The 19,597-nt window shown below is 35.6% G+C and overlaps 1 pseudogene; it reads right to left on the minus strand.

Moving 5' to 3' along the window:
* Positions 1-4,559: 4,559 nt before the first annotated feature.
* Positions 4,560-5,947, minus strand: LOC111546171 (annotated as a pseudogene).
* Between the last annotated feature and the right edge of the window lie 13,650 nt (positions 5,948-19,597).

Below are 19,597 nucleotides of genomic sequence, written 5' to 3' on the forward strand. Positions count from 1 at the left end.
ACAGAACTGAAAGAGAGAGAGATCCACACTTACAGTGGAGACTTCAACATTCCTTTCTTAGAATCAGAAGTAGTAATAGAATCAGCAACACTGATAGAATCAGCAAGGATTTTTATCATGAATTAACTGGATCTAGTTGACATAAACAGGGCACTCCCCCAAAAACAGAAGAGCACACTTTCTCTTCAAGTATAACATACCAAATTCGCAAAGATAGGCATATACTGAGTCATAAAACAAACTTTAACAAATTTGAACTAATTGAAATCACACAAAGTACGTTCTCTGAAAACAATGGAATTAAATTAGAAATTAATAACATAAAAATAACTAGAAAATCTCAACACTTGGAAATTAAGCAATACATGCCCATAAGATCTTTACATTGAAGAGAAAATCTCAAGAGAAATTTGTAAATATTTTGAACTCAAGGAAAATAAATATATAACATGTTGAAATGTGTGGCATGCACTTAATGCAATGCTCAGAGGAAGATTTATAGTGTTAAATGCCTATGTTGGAAAACAAGAAAGGTTTCAAATCAAAGTGAGCTTCCATCTTAAGAAAACAGAAAAAGTACAAAGTAGACTAAACCAAATAGAAATAAAAAGCAATAAATAAAAGAGCAAAAATCAATGAAACAGAAAACAGAAAAATCAATAAAACCAAAAGGCAAAATCATAAAAAAGCGAACTAAAATTGATATGCCTATGGCAGAAAAAGAGGGCAGATACAGTGATCAATAACAAGGATTAAAAAATGGGTATCACCCCATTCTTTGTAGATATAAAAAGGATAAAATGGATATTATGAATAAATCTATGTATAATACAAAATTCAGTAGGTTAGGTGAAATGAACGATTATTCCAAAACCAAAAACCTCTAAAAACTCTTTTAGAGTGAAATAGATAACCTTAATAGTTTGGTAATTATTAAACTTCCTAACCCATTATTGAAATCTTGTGAAAAAGAAATTTCCAGGACTAGATGACCTATTGCTAAAATTTACCATACATATAAAGAAGAAATAAACCCAAGTCTACACCATCTCTTGAAAAGGAGGGAACATTTCCTACATCATTTTATGAGATGAGCGTTACTGTGACAAGATGAAAATACCCCAAAACTTCAGATCAGTATCACTCATGAACATAAATGCACAATCATCAAAATACTAGCAAATTGAATCTAGCAATGTATAAAAGAATAATATAATGTGACCAAGTATTCATCTAATGAGTGAAAGGTTGGCTTAGTATTTGACAATCAATTGACTAAAAATATCTGATAGTCTAAAGAAGAAAAATTATATAATATCTATTAATACAAAAACAAAAAGTATTTTAAAATATTTAATATTCATAATGAAAACTCTCAGCAAATTAGGAATTGAAGGAAAGTTCTTCAGTCTGATAAAGGACATCTACAAGCTAATATAATACTTAATAGTAAAAGATACTAATATACGTTTATTAGAATGGCTATACTGACAATATCAAGTGCTGACGAGAAAGTGGAGCAACTGGAATGCTCATACATCACTGATGGCAATGCCAAATATGACAGCCATTTTGAAAACAGTTTGGCAGTTTACTGTAAAGCTAAACATGTCCTTATTACATAACCCAGCAGTTCCTCTCATGGTATTTTTATTTTATTTTATTTTATTTTTAAGTAAAGCAAAAACCTGTGTTTTCACAAAACCTGTACATGAATGTTTATAGCATCTTTAATTACATTGGCCCTAAACTGGAAATAACCCAGTCTTTTTCAGTAAGTGAATGGAAAAACAAATCATAGTATAACTATACAATGAAATATTATTCAGTAACACAAAGAAATGAATTATTGATAACCGAACAATTTGGATAATTCTCAAAAGTATTATGCCATGTTAAGAAACTCAGTCTCAACAGTTTACATATTGTCTGATTCCCTTTACATGACATTCTGAAAAAGCAGAAACATGATAATGAAGAACAGAACTGTGTGACAGTCTCCAAAAACAGAAGAATAATAAGAACAGAACTGCAGTTGTTAGGGATTAGGAGTCAAGGAAGGGGACTACAAGGAGGTAGCATGGGAGTTTTTTAAGAGATGAAACTGTTCTGTATCCTGATTGTGATGGTGTTTACACTAATCTGTGCATGTCTTAATATTCATAGCAATATACATCTCTAAAAAGTCAATTTTAATTTATATTAATTTAAAAATGAAATGGAGCAAAAAATAAGCCCACAAAATAATAGTCTTAAAAATCAAATGATAGATTGATTTTTTCATCAAGTTGCTGAAATCATAGCATTGGTAGGCAACTATTCAAATAAAAGTAAAATTTTACACAATTTTAAGTGAAACAATAAAAATAAAAAGGGGATTTGACCACATTGAAAAAAAAACTTATCGAATACCAGTACGAGACACAATGGTGTACTATTCTGCCATAAAAAAAATGTTAGTTGTTTCCAGAATTCTTTGTGTACTTTGCTACTGTTTTTGTATACTTTTGCTACTAAAAAATTTCTTCAGGTTTTCCCAGTGAATCCATTAAACATTTCCATTTTATCTTGCTTAAAGTCTATATTTTTGGAAGCATATAAATATACTAGTTAACATATGAAATGAAGCAGTTGGCAGTGTTTCCTTGACTAATTTGTTATTTTCTATTAAAAAGAGAAAATGAGCGAAACAATACAACAAGATATGCAATATATGCAATTACATGACCCTTGTCCTCTTGTCTCTAGCAGATAAAAGTATTAAGTTTGTTGCATTTTATTTTCTGTAAAGGTATTAGGCCTTTGCCTCAAAGGTGTACAGTCAAAATAACAAGACATTCTCCTTTGACTTAGCTCTGACCTTCTCTGCACTCTACTCATCCTTTATGGCAAGTCAGCTAAATACTGCCGGATATTGTTCCCTTTTAGGAAATTCTTCCTGGAATCCTGTAGTAAACTTTCAGAGGAAAAAGGCAAATAAAGTTAAATGTCCTTGAGGAATGCTGAATATTAAAAAAAAAGTTAGTATCACTTTTGACTTTTTTTCAGAAGTTTATCAACAACTGATGTAGACGGATTATGCTGTCTTGATTTAAATTGTCAATTGTCTTCAATTATTCCTAGCTTTAGCTGAATAATTTTAACCAGACTCCTTTAAAACAGAAAGAATGCTATCTTATCTTGAGAAGAACTAATTCTAATACCATTTTAGTTTGTCTTTATAATTGAATTATCAAAGTAATTAGTGATAAGTGATTTGATAGTTTATCATGTGATGTTAATAAACAATAAGCAAAAATGTGAGAGAATAACTTATCTGCCATTGAGTAGCAATATTTTTGTGCTGTGGTTACAATGTTAGGCAAACTAAAATAAGCAAATCTTCATGCCAGGGTCTTAGTTAATGTCATTTTGCTTGGCTGAGAAAATCTGAAACTTCTCTGAGCAGACATATTTTAAGAGAGCATTAGGACATGCATATTTTTAGGATGCTAATAGAACCTCTCACCCTTTTTGGATTTAGCTGCCAGAAATTATGATTCATAGTTCTTGATAGCGTAGAACAGAAAACATTGTAAAGGGAAAGAAATTCTAACAGATTGCTCAGGAATGATTTCGGAGTGTCAATTAATCAGACATTTCTCTTTCATCCCTTTAGGAAAAGGCACACTTCTCTTTTGAAAAATGGATCTAGAAAAATCTTTATGTTTGCTTTGGAATGGTCCACAATTATTGATGAACTCTTACTGATATTAGAAGACTGATTGGTGAAAGAATATATAGCATAATAATAGCTTATAATAGCAAAAATGACACAGCTGAAAAGTTGCCTTGAAGAATGTTTCAAAAGAACAAAGGATGTGCTTTGTCATCGCTGTTTTTAAGATTCTGAAGAATATAGTGATGATATTATATTACTGTATTTGTGCTACTGTTCTGGAAAGTTTAGCCACTTGAAGTACCTTTAATAGATTTTTGAAAATTATTAGAATGTAGAATTTTAAAATACACAATAACATTCTGAAGTAGTTGTATTATTCTAGAAAGCTCTGGCATAATTTAGATTTAGGGTTGAATAGGAGTTACTTTTTATCGTTATAATTAATGGGTAAAGCGTTCTGTGTTGAATTTCTTGTAGAAATCCAAAGTTATACATAGCTTTGATTGCGACAATACATGTTTTGATTCTTGATTAATGTTGACTTTCCCACTTGTGACACGGTTTTCTCTCAAATTCTAGTTGTCTCAGCTAGAATTACCTGGTTCGCGCATAGATTTCTACATTCTGTTTTTAATTGATAATATTTATTTTAAAGATCACTTTTAATTGTAACAAATATGAAGTGATCAGTGTTTTCCAAATTGTCGATAATGCTTTAAGTAAAAAATACATTAGTAAAATGTAAGTTATATTGTATTATAATATCTGCTACAGTTAATACCATGAACATACACACTATATACCAGAAAAGCTCATGCATTATTGGAAGTGAAAAGAAATATGATATAATTGCTATATTGTCTGATTATAAATTCATGCTTTGGTCAGTTCTCTTTCTTCAGGGATGACATTTACTTGTACTCTGCTGTTGAGGAATCTGAATTGGATGTCACAAATTCTGCATTTGCACCAGTGGCATGTTAGTGCTGTCATGGTTGTCTGTGTACAGGGGAGGTATGATTTCACCAGTTACAAGTGAGACACAGGAAGTGTTGATGGGGGCCATGCTGTCTCTCTACTCTTGAATGTGCCTTGAAGCTCCTTGGCAAATTTCTGAATAGCACTGTGATGGACTAGTTGAATGTCTGGTGTTTGCATGTTTCTCTTTTCTACTCCTTCCTGTAGACAGTGCATGATGTAAGGAAGTACTAGAAAGAGGACCAGTGCTACTGTTGAGGACACAGCCAGTATAATTAAGAAATCCATGTACTTGTCTGCTTTTCAGACAGTCATTTTGAAAAGGGTTTGTACTCTCCATCACCACTAAAATTCCCTCTCCACGAATCACTTCTGGATAGGTGGTCACTTGCTTTGTTTTATCAACCAAATGAAATTTCGCACTAGTCAATGTAAAATGGAGTACAAAATGTTTTAGCACATGTTATTACAGGCTCCATTTCTTGACTGCATCTCAATTCTGTGGATTTTCAACATCTTGTAATCAAGGAGAAAATGGGACATCGGCACCAATCCTGACGAAAACGCCCCCCTTCAGGCCATTAATAGGAAGCAGAACCCTGCTGCCCCTATCGAGGGCCACGTGATGTTTATGGCATTCAGTACCTCTGGCCACAGCACATTTTTTTCCACCCTGACAAAGTTTCCAAGAACCTTCCTGGCCAATATTTCTTACACATTTATATTTTTAGTGAAGATTTCTGCTTGTGATATGGCAACAGGAAGTCCTCTGTTGACATTATATTATCCAATTATTCCTTGCAGTCTCAAAGGTGCACCTATTGTAGGCAATTATATCAATGGTCGTTGGTTTCTCCACATTTTCAGTTGTCGGAGAGCCATAAGGACTCACTATATGGTGTTCTTTGGATGTAGAGGAGCCATCCAGGTCTTTCTAAATAACCCTTTCAATTTGTTTTAAATGCTTTGGGATCATCACTAATCTCACCAGGTTTTGGTGAGGTGGAGATTTCCCCTTAAAATACTTGTTCCAAAGCATAAACCAAAGGACACTTACAGATGGGTATGCATTCTGATCAGAGTGCACCTTAGAGAAAATAATGAATACTGTCATCAAGAATGTGACAACCATCACAGGCTCATCCTGCGTGTCCCCTGAACTTGTCCTATGCAAGCACAGGGGTCTCCAGGATCCCACCGCCAGGGCAATTTCTTTATTGGGCTGACGAGGCCCGTAGTCCTCAATTCTCCCCTCCCCTCCCTTTCTGGCAGCTTGGCCAGTTTTACTCTTTTCTTATTAAAGCACATTTTGTTGTACACAGGAATGCAAAGGAAACACAGTTGCCACTGAGAACTTTGTAGTGTGATGCTTATTTAGGTTTTGAATGAGCTTTCACACAAAAATTACTGCTTTGTGGAAATTTTCAGGTATGAGAAAACATCTTACAAAGAAACCTCCTGTTATCCAGCTGATCAGTCAGTATTAAAAAATGCGTGTGGAGGATATTGCAGATTGAAGTGTGCAAAGCATTTGTGTTTTAATTAAAATCTTAGAGGAAAAACTCATTCACATGAATTAATAGCAACATTTTTAAGCAGGTTGCATAAATGGTGACAAAATTTACATCTTTATATTCAAGAAGAGTATAGAGTTACTTGGTGAAGATCACTACATATGTTAAATCCTTTCAACATGTGCTATAAATATTAAAGATCTATGGCTATTAAATTACGTGACAGCAAATGACTCATGAGTAATTACAAATACCTGTTCTGCTTCTACTTATCACTTATTTTCCAAAAAAGTAGCATGGAAATGAAATGCAAGTATAACATAAAAGAGTATAACTTCCTGTTAAATGATGCTTTATCATATAATGGAATATTACAGCCTAATTCAATGCAGGACTAAACCAACATTTGAAGAAAATGAGAACTCTAGAAGCCAGAAGCCTCAGTCCTCAGAAAGCTCCATACTCTGCGTGCTGTTTACATGTCTCTTTGTGATTATGTGGGTTTTTTCACTAACTATTCCTGTGAAATAGCAAAAAGCTTTAGATTAAAATAGATTTCACTAATCACAGAAGTCAACAAAGCAAGTAAATGTGAAGAAATAGCACAAAGTTGTACAGAAATCGTCCGTATAGCTAAGAAATGAAATGAAAGAAATTTAGCTCTGTTAGAGCTTTTATTATCAATCAAATATATCCTTGATAGTTCTCATCTTTTTGTCTTTTGGTGGCCCCCTCCCCAACCTGTTTGTGTTTTGACTTTTTCACCTGACATGGATGAACAATGGATGTGTTCCTTCTAATACCCTGTCAAAGGGACAAACCACAATCTAGGTCTTTAGGCACATAGGCACTTTGTTCCCGATAAGTGATTGTGTAGCAGCCACAGCATCTTACAGTGTTGGAAAGGAAGATACTGTGTTGCTTGGAGTCTTAAGATACTCTCAGAGGGTCCTTGGAACTCCAGGCTTCCCAATAGGTATCTCGGTGTGAGTGGGTTTTACATATTGACCTTCCAACTCAGATAGCATCTGGAGAAAGGATGTCAATTCTGAGAAGAAGACTGAAGATATCTAACTGAAGAAATAGTACCTGGAAGTTTGAATGACCTAGGGAAGGGCACCAAGATGCTCAAGTGCCTCGGACTTCCCAAGGTACACAAAGTGGGAAGCAGCACCAGTAAACTCTTTAGGAAGAATACAACTCACACCTTTTACAGTTTCCATCACATTTACTTTTAATGATCGCTCATGATCCCTAGCAGGGATTCAGCCACTCCCCGGAATCACACAGCACATGAATGGTGGGACCAAAAGAGATTTCTGGTCATTTTAAAGTTTAACTTAATTTTTAACTTTTATTTTTAGTTCAGGGGTACATGTGCAGGTACAGGTTTGTTATATAGGTAAATTACCTGTCATGGGGATTTGATGTGCAGATTATTTTACCATCCAGGTAGTAAACATAGTACCTGATAGGTAGTTTTTTTGTTACTCACCCTCCTCCTTCCCCACACTCTCAAGTCAGCTCTGGTGTCTGTTGTTCCCTTCATTGTGTCCATAGGTACTCAATGTTTGCTTCCACTTATGAGTAAGAACATGTGATATTTGGTTTTCTGTTCCTGTGTCAGTTCACTTAGGATAATGGCCTCTAACTGTATCCACATTGTTGCAAAATACAGCTCTCATTCGTGTTTATGGCTGCATAGTATTCTGTGGTATATATTTACCACATTTTCTTTATCCAGTCTACTGTTGATGGGCATTTAGGTTGATTCCATGTCTTTGCTATTGTGAATAGTGCTGTGATGAAGCTATGTGTGGCTGTGTCTTTATGATAGAATGATTTGTATTCCTTTGGGTATATACCCAGTAATGGGATTGCTGGGTTGAATGGAAGTTTTGCTGTGAGTTCTTCGAGAAATCGCCAAACTGTTTTCCACAATGGCTGAACCAATTTACATTCCCACCAGCAGTGTATAAGCATTCTCTTTTCTCCAGAACCTCTCCAGCATCTGTTATTTTTTGACTTTTTAGTAATGGCCATTTTGACTGGCGTGAGAAGGCGTCTCATTGTGGTTTTGGTTTGCATTTCTCTAATGATTAGTGATAGTGAGCATTTTTCCATATGCTTGTTGGCCACATGTATGTCTTCTTTTGAAAAGTGTCTGTACATGTCATTTGCCCACTTTTTAATGGGACCGTTTCTTTTTTGATTGTGTATTTGCTTAAATTCCTTATAGACTCTGGATTGTAGACCTTTGTCAGATGCATAGTTTGCAAATATTTTTCCCATTCTGTAGGTTGTTGGTTTACTTTGTTGATAGTTTATTTTGCTGTGCAGAAATTCTGTATTTGAATTAGGTCCCATTTGTCAATTTTTACTGCTATTGCAATTGCTTTTGGGATCTTCATCATGAAATCTTTGCCAGGCCCTATGTCCAGATGATATTTCATAAGTTATCTTCCAGGGTTTTTGTTGTTTTGGGTTTTACATTTAAGTCTTTAATCCAGCTTGAGTTAGGGTTAGGGTTCGAGTTATTTTGAATCTTAGTTCTTATTCATTGCTGTTCCCAGTAAGCATAGTGCAGCATATTCACAGCCCTCCCTGGATCAGGAGCAAGCTCCCTTCTGTGATGTCACGAGGATCTTAACTTTATTAGTACTTTTTTCCCAACTGAATGGAACAAAATTATAAGATGATCAGCAGCGGGGATTCTCTCTCTGCTTCCTTGTTCCCCTTGGGCTAGTACAAGAATCCTGGGTAGACTGGTCTCATTTTAAAACCTATAGTTTTCCTCCACTGGACTTTGCTAAGGCTAGAATGGGGGAGGCAAGCAAGGTACTGGGTAGGGTATGTTAGGTAGCCTTTGACCACAGATCTGAGGCCTTGTTCTCAAATCAACCTTACCTATTTCTGGCTAGCTGTCTTTTTTGGGAGGTGGTGGTCGTGGTGCTGGGGCTTATTTTTAAGTTGGTTCTAAACTCAGCGGGGAGAAAGAGCAACTGCTTATTTAACTATAAAGACCCCAAATTAATATTATTTAAGTATAATAAGAATGGGAAAGAGTCCTTAAAGAACTAGACAATGCCAGTACTACCCCAATCTTCTCTTCAAGTTTATGGCCTATTTCTGAAGGTGAAAGAAACTCAAACTAGGAGTATTTCTATTAAGAGAAACCAGTTTTTTACTGGTTTGCCCAATCAACTACAATATGTGGGTCTACCTAAGTAAAGACCTTCAGGATGTCCCTTCAACCCTTGCATGGTTCAAGTCTGATACTTGGGCGGGGGTGGAGGGTCATTCCTGCCATTGCTGACTTCATCATCCTTACACCTAATTGAATAACCAACTCCTGTTAATTCTGTCTTCAAAAGAGCTTTGGAACCCGTCCATATCTCTCCATCATTACCACTATTACTCTATGCTAATCAGTTATCTTTTTCTTTTTCTTTTTTTTCTCTCCTGTGGAGTTTATTGCCACTGGGATAAAATTCCTATTGGTCTTCCTGTTTATTGTCTCCTCATAAATCCATTCCTCACATAGCAGCCACAGTGATTAAATCATGTTCATCTCCTGCTTAAATTCTTTCAGTGGTTTCCTATCACATGGACAGTAAAATCTAAGCCCCTTGCCATGGCCCATATGGCCTTTTATGCTGTGTCACCTAACCAGATCCTCCTACTACATCTTGACCACTCTCATCAGTGACTACACCTCATCCATCCTGCTTGTCTTTTAATTCCCTCATGGCCTATAATAAGTTCCTTGACTGGGCTGAGTTTTTGCCTGCATTAGAACCATCTTACATCTCTCCTGTCTAGAATTTTTTTTCCTCCTGCTCTTGCTCTGAACTTTATTAAAGATCAACTCTGTTCTAGGCACCATGCGATAGGCATTAAAATGTAATGGTGATCCAAGAAAAGCAAAACAAAAGATGTCTTTCCGAGTGCCTTGGCAGAAGGAGAGAGTTGAGCTTTACATTTTAGTAAAATTTTTCTATCTTTGTAAAGTTGTGTTAAAACCTTATTATCACTAAAAGTTTCAAAATGAGAAAAATAATGCTTGTGATTAATAGTGTCTTTTTCCCCAAGTTGTCTCAACAATAAGTAAGTCCTTGGTGAATTGAACATAATCTTGCTGGGTCTTCATCTTCCCACTCTCGGAAGTTTGATTTCAATTGTATACCAAGAGTAAATCCATTTTTCAGTGTGACTGATGTGGACAGTCATAATGCCATTTTATTAATTTAGAGTAAAAAATGCAACTCATAATCTGATACACACATTCACTCACTATGGCCGGATCACACACGGGCACCTAATTTATTAACAGAAGTATGCTTGGTGATCCTAGAATAAGAAGAGGATTCTGATGAATCAAATAGTAAATGGATTGAGGTTGTTGTATCCACCTTCACAATAGAAATGTGATCACCACATAAACAAAATTAAAAACAAAAATCACATTATCTCAATAGATGCAGAAAAAGCATTCAACAAAATCCAGCATTCCTTTATGATTACAACTCTCAGCAAAATAGGCATACAAGGGACATACCTTAATGTAATAAAAGCCATTTTTGACAAACCCATAGCCAGCATTAAACTGAATGGGGAAAAGTTGAAAGCATTCCCTCTGAGAACTGGAACAAGACAAAGATGCCCACCCTCACCACTCTACTTCAACATAATACTAGAAGTCCTAGCCAGAGCAATCACACAAGAGAAAGAAATAAAGGGCATCCAAAACAGTAGGAAATCAGACTGTCACTGCTTGCTGACAATATGATCATTTACCTTGTAAACCCTAAGGACTCCTCTAGAAAGCTCCTAGAGCTCATAAAATAATTCAGCAAAGTTTCCGAATACAAGATTAATGTACACAAATCAGTAGCTCTTCTATACATCAAGAGCAACCAAGCAGAAAATCAAATCAAGAACTCAATCCTTTTTACAATAGCTGCAAAAAAAAAAAAAAAAAAAAAAAAATACTTAGAAATATATCTAACAAAGTAATCTACAAGGAAAACTGCAAAGCACTGCTGAAAGAAATCATAGATGACACAAACAAATGGAAACATATCTGATGCTCATGGATGGGTAGAATCAATATTGTGAAAATAAGCATACTGCCAAAAGCAATCTACATTTAATACTATCCCCATCAGAATCCATCAGAATCCATCATTCTTCATAGAATAAGAAAAAAAATATCTAAAATTCATGTGAAACCAAAGAAGACTAGCATAGCCAAAGCAAGACCAAGCAAAAAGAACAAACCTGAAGGCATCACTTTACCTGATTTCAAACTATATTATAAGGCCATAGTCACCAAAACAGTGTGGTACTGATATAAAAATAGGCACATACACCAATGGAACAGAATAGAGAACCCAGAAATAAATCCAAATACTTACAGTCAACTGATCTTCGACGAAGTAAACAAAAACAAAGTGGGGAAAGAACACCCTTTTCAAAAAATGGTACTGGGATAATTGGCTAGCCACGTGTAGGAGAATGAAACTGGATCCTCATCTCTCACGTTATACAAAACTCAACTCAAGATGGATTAAGGACTTAAACCTAAGACCTGAAACTATAAAAGTTCTAGAAGGTCACAGCAGAAAAGCCTTTCTTGACATTGCCTTAGGCAAGGATTTCATGACCAAGAACCTGAAAGCAAATGCAATAAAAACAAAGATAAATAGCTGGGACCTAATTAAACTAAAGAGCTTTTGCATGGCAAAAGGAACAGTCAGCAGAGTAAACAGACAACCCACAGAGTGGGAGAAAATCTTCACAGTCTATACATCTGACAAATGACTAACATCCAGAATCTACAATGAACTCAAATCAATTAGAAAAACAAACAATCCCATCAAAAAGTGGGCTAAGGATATGAATAGACAGTTCTCAAAAGAAGATATACAAATGGCCAAAAACATACGAAAAAATGCTCAACATTACTACTAATGATCAGGGAAATGCAAGTAAAAACCATAATGCAATACCACCTTACTCCTGCTAGAATGGCCATAATCAAAAACGGTAGATGTTGGTGTGGATGTGGTGGACAGGGAACATTTCTACACTGCTAGTGGAAATGTAAACTAGTATAGCACTATGGAAAACAGTGTGGAGATTGTCCTTAAAGAACCAAAAGTAGAACTACCATTTGATCCAGCAATCCCACTGCCGGGCATCTACCCAAAGGAAAAGAAGTCATTATTCAAAACATACTTGCACACACATGTCTATAGCAGCACAATTCACAATTGCAAAATCATGGAACCAACCCTAATGCCTATCAATCAATGAGTGGATAAAGAAACTGTCATATATATATGATGGAATACTATGCAGCCATAAAAAGGAATGAATTAACCGATTTCAGTGACCTGGAAGAGATTGGAGACTACTATTCTAAATGATGTAACTCAGGAATGGAAAACCAAACATCTTATGTTCTCACTGATATGTGGGAGCTAAGCTCTGAGGATGCAAAGGCATGAGAATGATACAATGGGCTTTGGGGACTTGAGGGGAAGAGTGGGAGGGGGGTAAGGGATAAAAGACTATAAGTATGGTGCCGTGTATACTGCCTTGGTGATGGGTGCACCAAAATCTCGCAAATCACCACTGAAGAACCTACTCATGTATCCAAGTACCACCTGTACCTCAATACCCCAAAAATTTATGGCAAAATTAAAAATATATCAAAATAAAAAGGTTACACTTCAAAAAAAAATGCAAAAGATGGTTTCAAAGTTTTTGGCTAAGTATTTGCCAAAAATGCTTATGCAGAGCTGGTTAGCTGTACCAGCTCATATGCAGAGTTGGTTAGCTCTACCAATACGTGCCTTTGTGACATTTTTCTTTAAATCTTTCGATGGCTCATTTTTGAATGCACATGTTTTATTTTTAAAATTTATTTCTGTTAATACAGTTATTTCAGGTACAGTCAAATCTTGCAGAACTTGGAAGAACATTTCTTCTTTTAGGTGACTATATATGTCTTCTCTGATACACTGTGATTAATTAAATTTCTCAAAACTAAATCTACATTTCAAATATTGAAAATAATTTGCTTAAAAATACTGCATGAATCAACATTCAATTATTCTTTGTAGGCTAGCTCGCTAAAATTGCATTTCAGCCAATCACAGAAGTAAAGAATGTTGGGAGTAACAACTGGAATAGAAGAAAAAGAGTAGAGAGAACTCTAAACATAAATACCCTTCTGAAGGTGCCTCTCTTTGACTGAGGCACATTGATACTCATTGGCTTGATTCCTGTTTAGTATGGACAGTAGAGAGGGTCTGCAATTATTTGAATGTTTGTGCCAAAATTCACAACTAAAACTTAAATCCCCTATGCAGTAGTATTAAGAGATGGGGTCTTTGGGATATAATTAGACCCTGAGGGCTCTGCCCTCATGGATGGAATTGGTGCCTTATAAAAGGGTTAGAGGGAATTAGCTCCTTTTGCCCTTCCAACTTTCCACAAGTTATAGTGCAGTGTTTGTCCCTTCCTGTGGACTCAGTAACAAGGTACTATTGTAGAAGCAGAGAGCAAGCCCTTACCAGACTCCAAACCTGCTGGTCCCTTGATCTTGGATTTCCCAGCCTTCAGAACTGTGAAAAATAAATTTTTGGTTTTCATAAATTACCCAGTCTCAGATACTTTTTACAGGAGCACAAATGAACTAAGACAAGGTCTTTGTTTACTAAAAAATTTTAAACCTGGGCTACTCTTTTTCCAGGTGAATTATCTTACTACAAAGCCTTTGATTTGGATTTCGAATAAAAAATTTTAAATTGACTGATTCAATTTTAATTTTAATTATGTATTTATTCATAATTTTGTGTTGCAGCTAGCTAAATCACCTTAAATTCAAATATTATTTATTTTTGATTGCATAGTTCTTTTGTCTGTTTAGAGTCCTCATAAGAACTTCCATTTTATGTTCTTGTCTTCTCATCAGTTTGAGTTGTGTCTTTAACATTGGAGAGAAAAACAACCTGCAAGATCTTCTTTCAGTATGAACCATTCTGAGGTCCTTCAATTATTTGTAAATGGTTTCAAAGGTGTTAAAGTTCAAGATCACCATGAATATGGGGCGTTGAAAATTCGGGGACATTCTCTTGTGTGTTTGCACCATCATCACCTGAAATGCATCTATGGGTTTGTGATTATGATTGAAAAAGAGCAGAAACAGATCAATTAAGAAAGAAATATTTAGTAACAGACCAATAAAGCTATGTTTTCTCTTTACCAAAGATGAGAGTACTGTTAATAAAAAATGGAAATGAATTAAAAAATGGAAATAAATGAAAAACTAAAATAAAAAGTTGATTTATTATTAAGTTAATTTACAGCTAACTTAAAATCTGTAGTTCAAATCTTTTGTAGGATGTTCTCAATTTTAAAAATGAAATCAGATGACTGGTTTTTAGACTTTTGAAATAAAGTATTTGCTTTGGCTGAAACTGAATCCCTTCCTTACACCTTATACAAATTTTTTTTTTATGACAACTGTCATCTTTTTTATTTTATTTTTATTTTTTATATATACTTTAAGTTCTAGGGTACATGTGCACAACATGCAGGTTTGTTACATATATGTACATGTGCCATGTTGGTGTGCTGCATCCATTAACTCGTCGTTTACATTAGGTATATCTCCTAATACTATCCCTCCCCCGTTCCCCTACCCCATGACAGGCCCTGGTGCGTGATGTTCCCCTCCCTGTGTCCAAGTGTTCTCATTGTTCAGTTCCTACCTATGAGTGAGAACATGTGGTGTTTGGTTTTCTGTTCTTGCGATAGTTTGCTGAGAATGATGCTTTCCAGCTGCATCCATGTCCCTGCAAAGGACATGAACTCATCCTTTTTTATGGCTGCATAGTATTCCATGGTGTATATGTGCCACATTTTCTTAATCCAGTCTGTCACTGATGGACATTTGGGTTGATTCTAAGTCTTTGCTATTGTGAATCGTGCTGCAGTAAACATATGTGTGCATGTGTCTTTATAGCAGCATGATTTATAATCCTTTGGGTATATACCCAGTCATGGGATGGCTGGGTCAAATGGTCTTATACAAAAATTAATTCAAGATGGATTAAAAACTTAAATGTTAGACCTAAAATTATAAAAACTCTAGAAGAAAACCTAGGCAATACCATTCAGGCCATAGGCATGGGCAGAGACTTCATGACTAAAACACCAAAACCAATGGCAATAGAAACCAAAATTGACAAATGAGATCTAATTAAACTAAAGAGCTTCTGCACAGCAAAAGAAACTGCTATCAGAGTGAACAGGCAACCTACAGAATGGGAGAAAATTTTTACAATCTACCCATCTGACAAAGGGATAATATCCAGAATCTACAAAGAAATTAAACAAATTTACAAGAAAAAAATCATACAACCCCATCAAAAAGTGGGTGAAGGATATGAACAGACACTTCTCAAAAGAAGATATTTATGCAGCCAACAGACACATGAAAAAATGCTCATCAGCACTGGCCATCAGAGAAAAGCAAATCAAAACCACAATGAGATACCATCTCACACCAGTTAGAATGATGATCATTAAAAAGTCAGGAAACAACAGGTGCTGGAGAGGATGTGGAGAAATAGGAACACTTTTACACTGTTGGTGGGACTGTAAACTAGTTCAACCATTATGGAAGACAGTGTGGCGATTTCTCAAGGAATCACCATAAAAAAGATGAGTTCATGTCCTTGGTAGGGACATGGATGAAGGAGGAAACTATCATTCTGAGCAAACTGTCGCAAGGACAGAAAACCAAACAGTGCATATTCTCACTCATAGGTGGGAATCGAACAGTGAAAACACTTGGACACAGGGTGGGGAACATCACACACCAGGACCTGTTGTGGGGTTGCGGGAGAGGGGGATAGCATTAGGATATATACCCAATGCAAATGATGAGTTAACAGGTGCAGCACACCAATATGGCACATGTATACATATGTAACAAACCTGCACGTTGTGCACATGTACCATAGAACTTAAATTATAATAATAAAATTTAAAAAATTACTTGCTTGGAATAAACAATCTGAATGTCATTGTAACAACAGAAAACAGGATCATTGGGTAATTTTACAGATATCCTGCCCAGTTTGGGAAGAAAATTTCTTTATGTAGTACTAAATTTATCTCAGTCATGGTAGATCAGTCTTACAATGTAGTGACTTTAGAAAATGAAAAGATAATTTTTATTCCTATTGTCCTGAATATCAAATAATAAATAATGGTTTTGTAAGATAAGAGAATCTTGCCATACTTTAGCTAAATCTATAAAATCACATACAATATGGAAAACTAAGCTTACAAGATTGGCAGGCCATAAGTTCTTTTTCTGATTCGCAGGAATCAGGTTCTTTGGGTTGCTGCCTAAGCTTTTACTTGAAACAAACGAACATAACTGTGACTTCATATACATTGTAATATTTGAGAAAAGTGACTATTTTACTGTTTGCCAGTGTTATTGCAAGCTCCGGTAGAACTCTGAGTTCTAAACTGAATGGAGAAATACTCCTTCCAGATTTGTCATGAATATGCTAGTTACTCTTTAAAAGGACCGGAAGGGAACCTCTGCCCAGGTATGAATGAGATTGCAGGCAGAATTTTCCAGGAAACTAGGCAAAGGTGTAGATGAATACCCTCAGAACAGTGGCTCCCGAGTACCAGTCAGTGGACATAGGCCGATCTGTGATGACATTTTCACTGGATTGAAGTGAAGTGAGATATTCAAGAAAACGATCAAAAATTCATTAAGTGTACTATTTTTACTGAATTATCCTTTATTGACAGATTCTGTACTTCCTGCTCTTTTAGTGTTATATAATGATGTAATGGTAATAGTGGATCTGGTTTTATTCTCTCCATTTAATGTCCCTCCTTGGCAATTTTTTTTTTAAATGGTAACTTTTGTTTTACTTTCTAACATTTTTGGAGATGTTTTGCTGGTTCGTAAAATTCCAAAGCATGGAGAGTCCGGGATTAAAAGAATGTGAGCCTACAGTATACACAGGTTCTTATTCATCTTTTGGCTTAATGTGACATTATGATCATTAAAATGGATAACTCTGGCCTGATTTAATCTGAGATTAGAAAGCAGATACAGGGGAAGTTATAAAGCTATTTAACGTTACCCAAAGCTTCAGATTTTTTTTTTTTGTAAAATTTGGCCAATATAGTTATGGCCTAAATATTGTTAACAGAGGGCCACTGTCAGATTCTGGAAGTGTCTCATAAACAAGTATTACATTTTATACTGGCACAGTTTGTTTGTTTGTACATTGTTTATGCTTAACTCTGACAAGTGATAGAAACAAAGTGGATTCTGCACCTTTAGAAAACATGTTGCCCAGTTAACAAGAACATTTTTGTAGTTTATATGCCAGAGCTAATCTGTGTTTCCATACCTTGTAAGCATACCTCTAAAGACTAAGCCCTTCCTTCTTTCAGTAGCTGTCCTGCACACAGCACAAGCCTAGCTTAGCCACTGCTGCCTAAATTGTGTGAATGAACTCAAAAACAGTGACTTGTGCTACTTACTAAAATGACTGAAAAGGAAACATAGTTATGAAATTATTAACAATTTAGATGAAGGAGACTTTAGAGTTCTTCTAAGTCAACATTGCTTGTATTTAAAATTGCTAGACTATCTAAGTTCTCTGCAGTAGACCCCAAGCATGGGCTAGAAGAGAAAAAAGAGGATGTGGGTGGGAGGGAGCAGCTTGAATGAAAATTGTGCCTCATTATTCTGATCCAAGCTCTGTCTGTCTATAAAGACCTTGCTCTATTTCTAGGTGGCACATTTTATTATTAAGCACTAAAAAATCTTCTATGTTTTATACAAAACTAGATATTATCAAACCCTAAATATCTACCTTTATTTTTAAAAGACTTTAAAGCTATAGCTATAGATTATTATAATAAATTATTGACGATGACTTATCAAAAACAAAACATTGTTGATAATTTATTTTTACTAAGGGATGATTGGCACATTACTCATAATCATATGTCTAAATATATATTTATTACTTATGCCATGCTGCATGTTGATATCAAATGGAGAGTTTGAAACCATACTGATGCTTGGGCTCACCCCAGAGGTTTCAGTTTAATTGCCTGGTTTGGGCCTGTACCTGATAGTTTTTTAAAGCTCCCCAGGTGATTCTAATGACTCTGCAAATATATGTGTTCTATCTTAAAGCAGGTGCTTTGGAAAAAAAGTAGCTTTACAATGAAACAGCTTTCTTATGTATGATTTGTCCTTATGAAATTTTGTTCTAAAGATTAAATTTTAGGTGTGTTTGTTTCTAGAGGATTGAGTTTTAGTGAAAGAACTATTAGAAAGAAGATAACTTTGAAGGGAATCTTGCTCCTTAGTTTTTACCACATCTTTATAATTTCATCTCCATATATCAGATTCCTTTTATTTACTTCCATCTCTTCTAGAGCTGATTACCAACTCCTACCACTGTTAACCCTCATCCAGGAACAAGCTTATGTCTCTAACATTCTGAGTGGGCTTCAGCATCCTTGCATATGTTCAATTCTTAAAAACCTGTTGAAATAAAAGATCAGGAGACATAGGAAGGATGCCAGAAGAGAGCGTGGTAAGTGGCGGAGAATCTTTCCCCAAGGGATTGGAGGTATTTCAGGATTAGACTATGTATATCTATAAGCATGCATATGTATTTATGCCTCTGGTACACATGCGTACCATATATGTTCTGTTGTGTTCCAGGAATGTGGGAAGGGACAGTGCGATAATGTGTCTTTCACTGCACTGTGTGCTGCTCAAGATTAGGGATCTTGATGTCTTGTTTTGTATACTCATCTTCACACAATGGCAGCATATTGGTGCTCAGTAAATGTCAGTAAAACAAATGCATGTTAAAAAGAGTAAAGGATGAAGGAAAGGATGAAGAAAGGTAGAAAGATGTAATTAAGTTGATTTTCCACATGACAAGACATAGAGGAAGTAGTTTAGATGTTTTCAGTTGTGCTATTAACTATCCTCTGCACAGGTAGGGGAATGCTTGGCAGGGTCAGGAAAGTGATAAAGGAAGCAGTTCAGCAGAAACTGACCCTTGAGGTTGCATACATAAAGGCTATCTCTATATGACCCATGACCTAGGATCCCTTGTGTCTCCAAAAGAGCCTCACCCATTGACATAGGAGGCAAGGAAGGCTGAATCATGAATGGAGACTAGAAATCCAGATCTCAGATAGCCTCACTGTTGTGAAAATAGGTTTTCAGTGTCTCTCATTCCCCACCAACTAGAAAATGGTACTTCTGTATTTCTAGGCATCTTCTTCCTAAGATTATTTAGAAGGTAGGGTGAGAAACAGAGTTTGTCTGAAGAAAAAGGCTTTGTCTCTGAAATGG

This window comes from Piliocolobus tephrosceles, chromosome 11 (assembly GCF_002776525.5).
Source record: "Piliocolobus tephrosceles isolate RC106 chromosome 11, ASM277652v3, whole genome shotgun sequence".
In the NCBI taxonomy this organism is placed as follows: Eukaryota; Metazoa; Chordata; class Mammalia; order Primates; family Cercopithecidae; genus Piliocolobus; species Piliocolobus tephrosceles.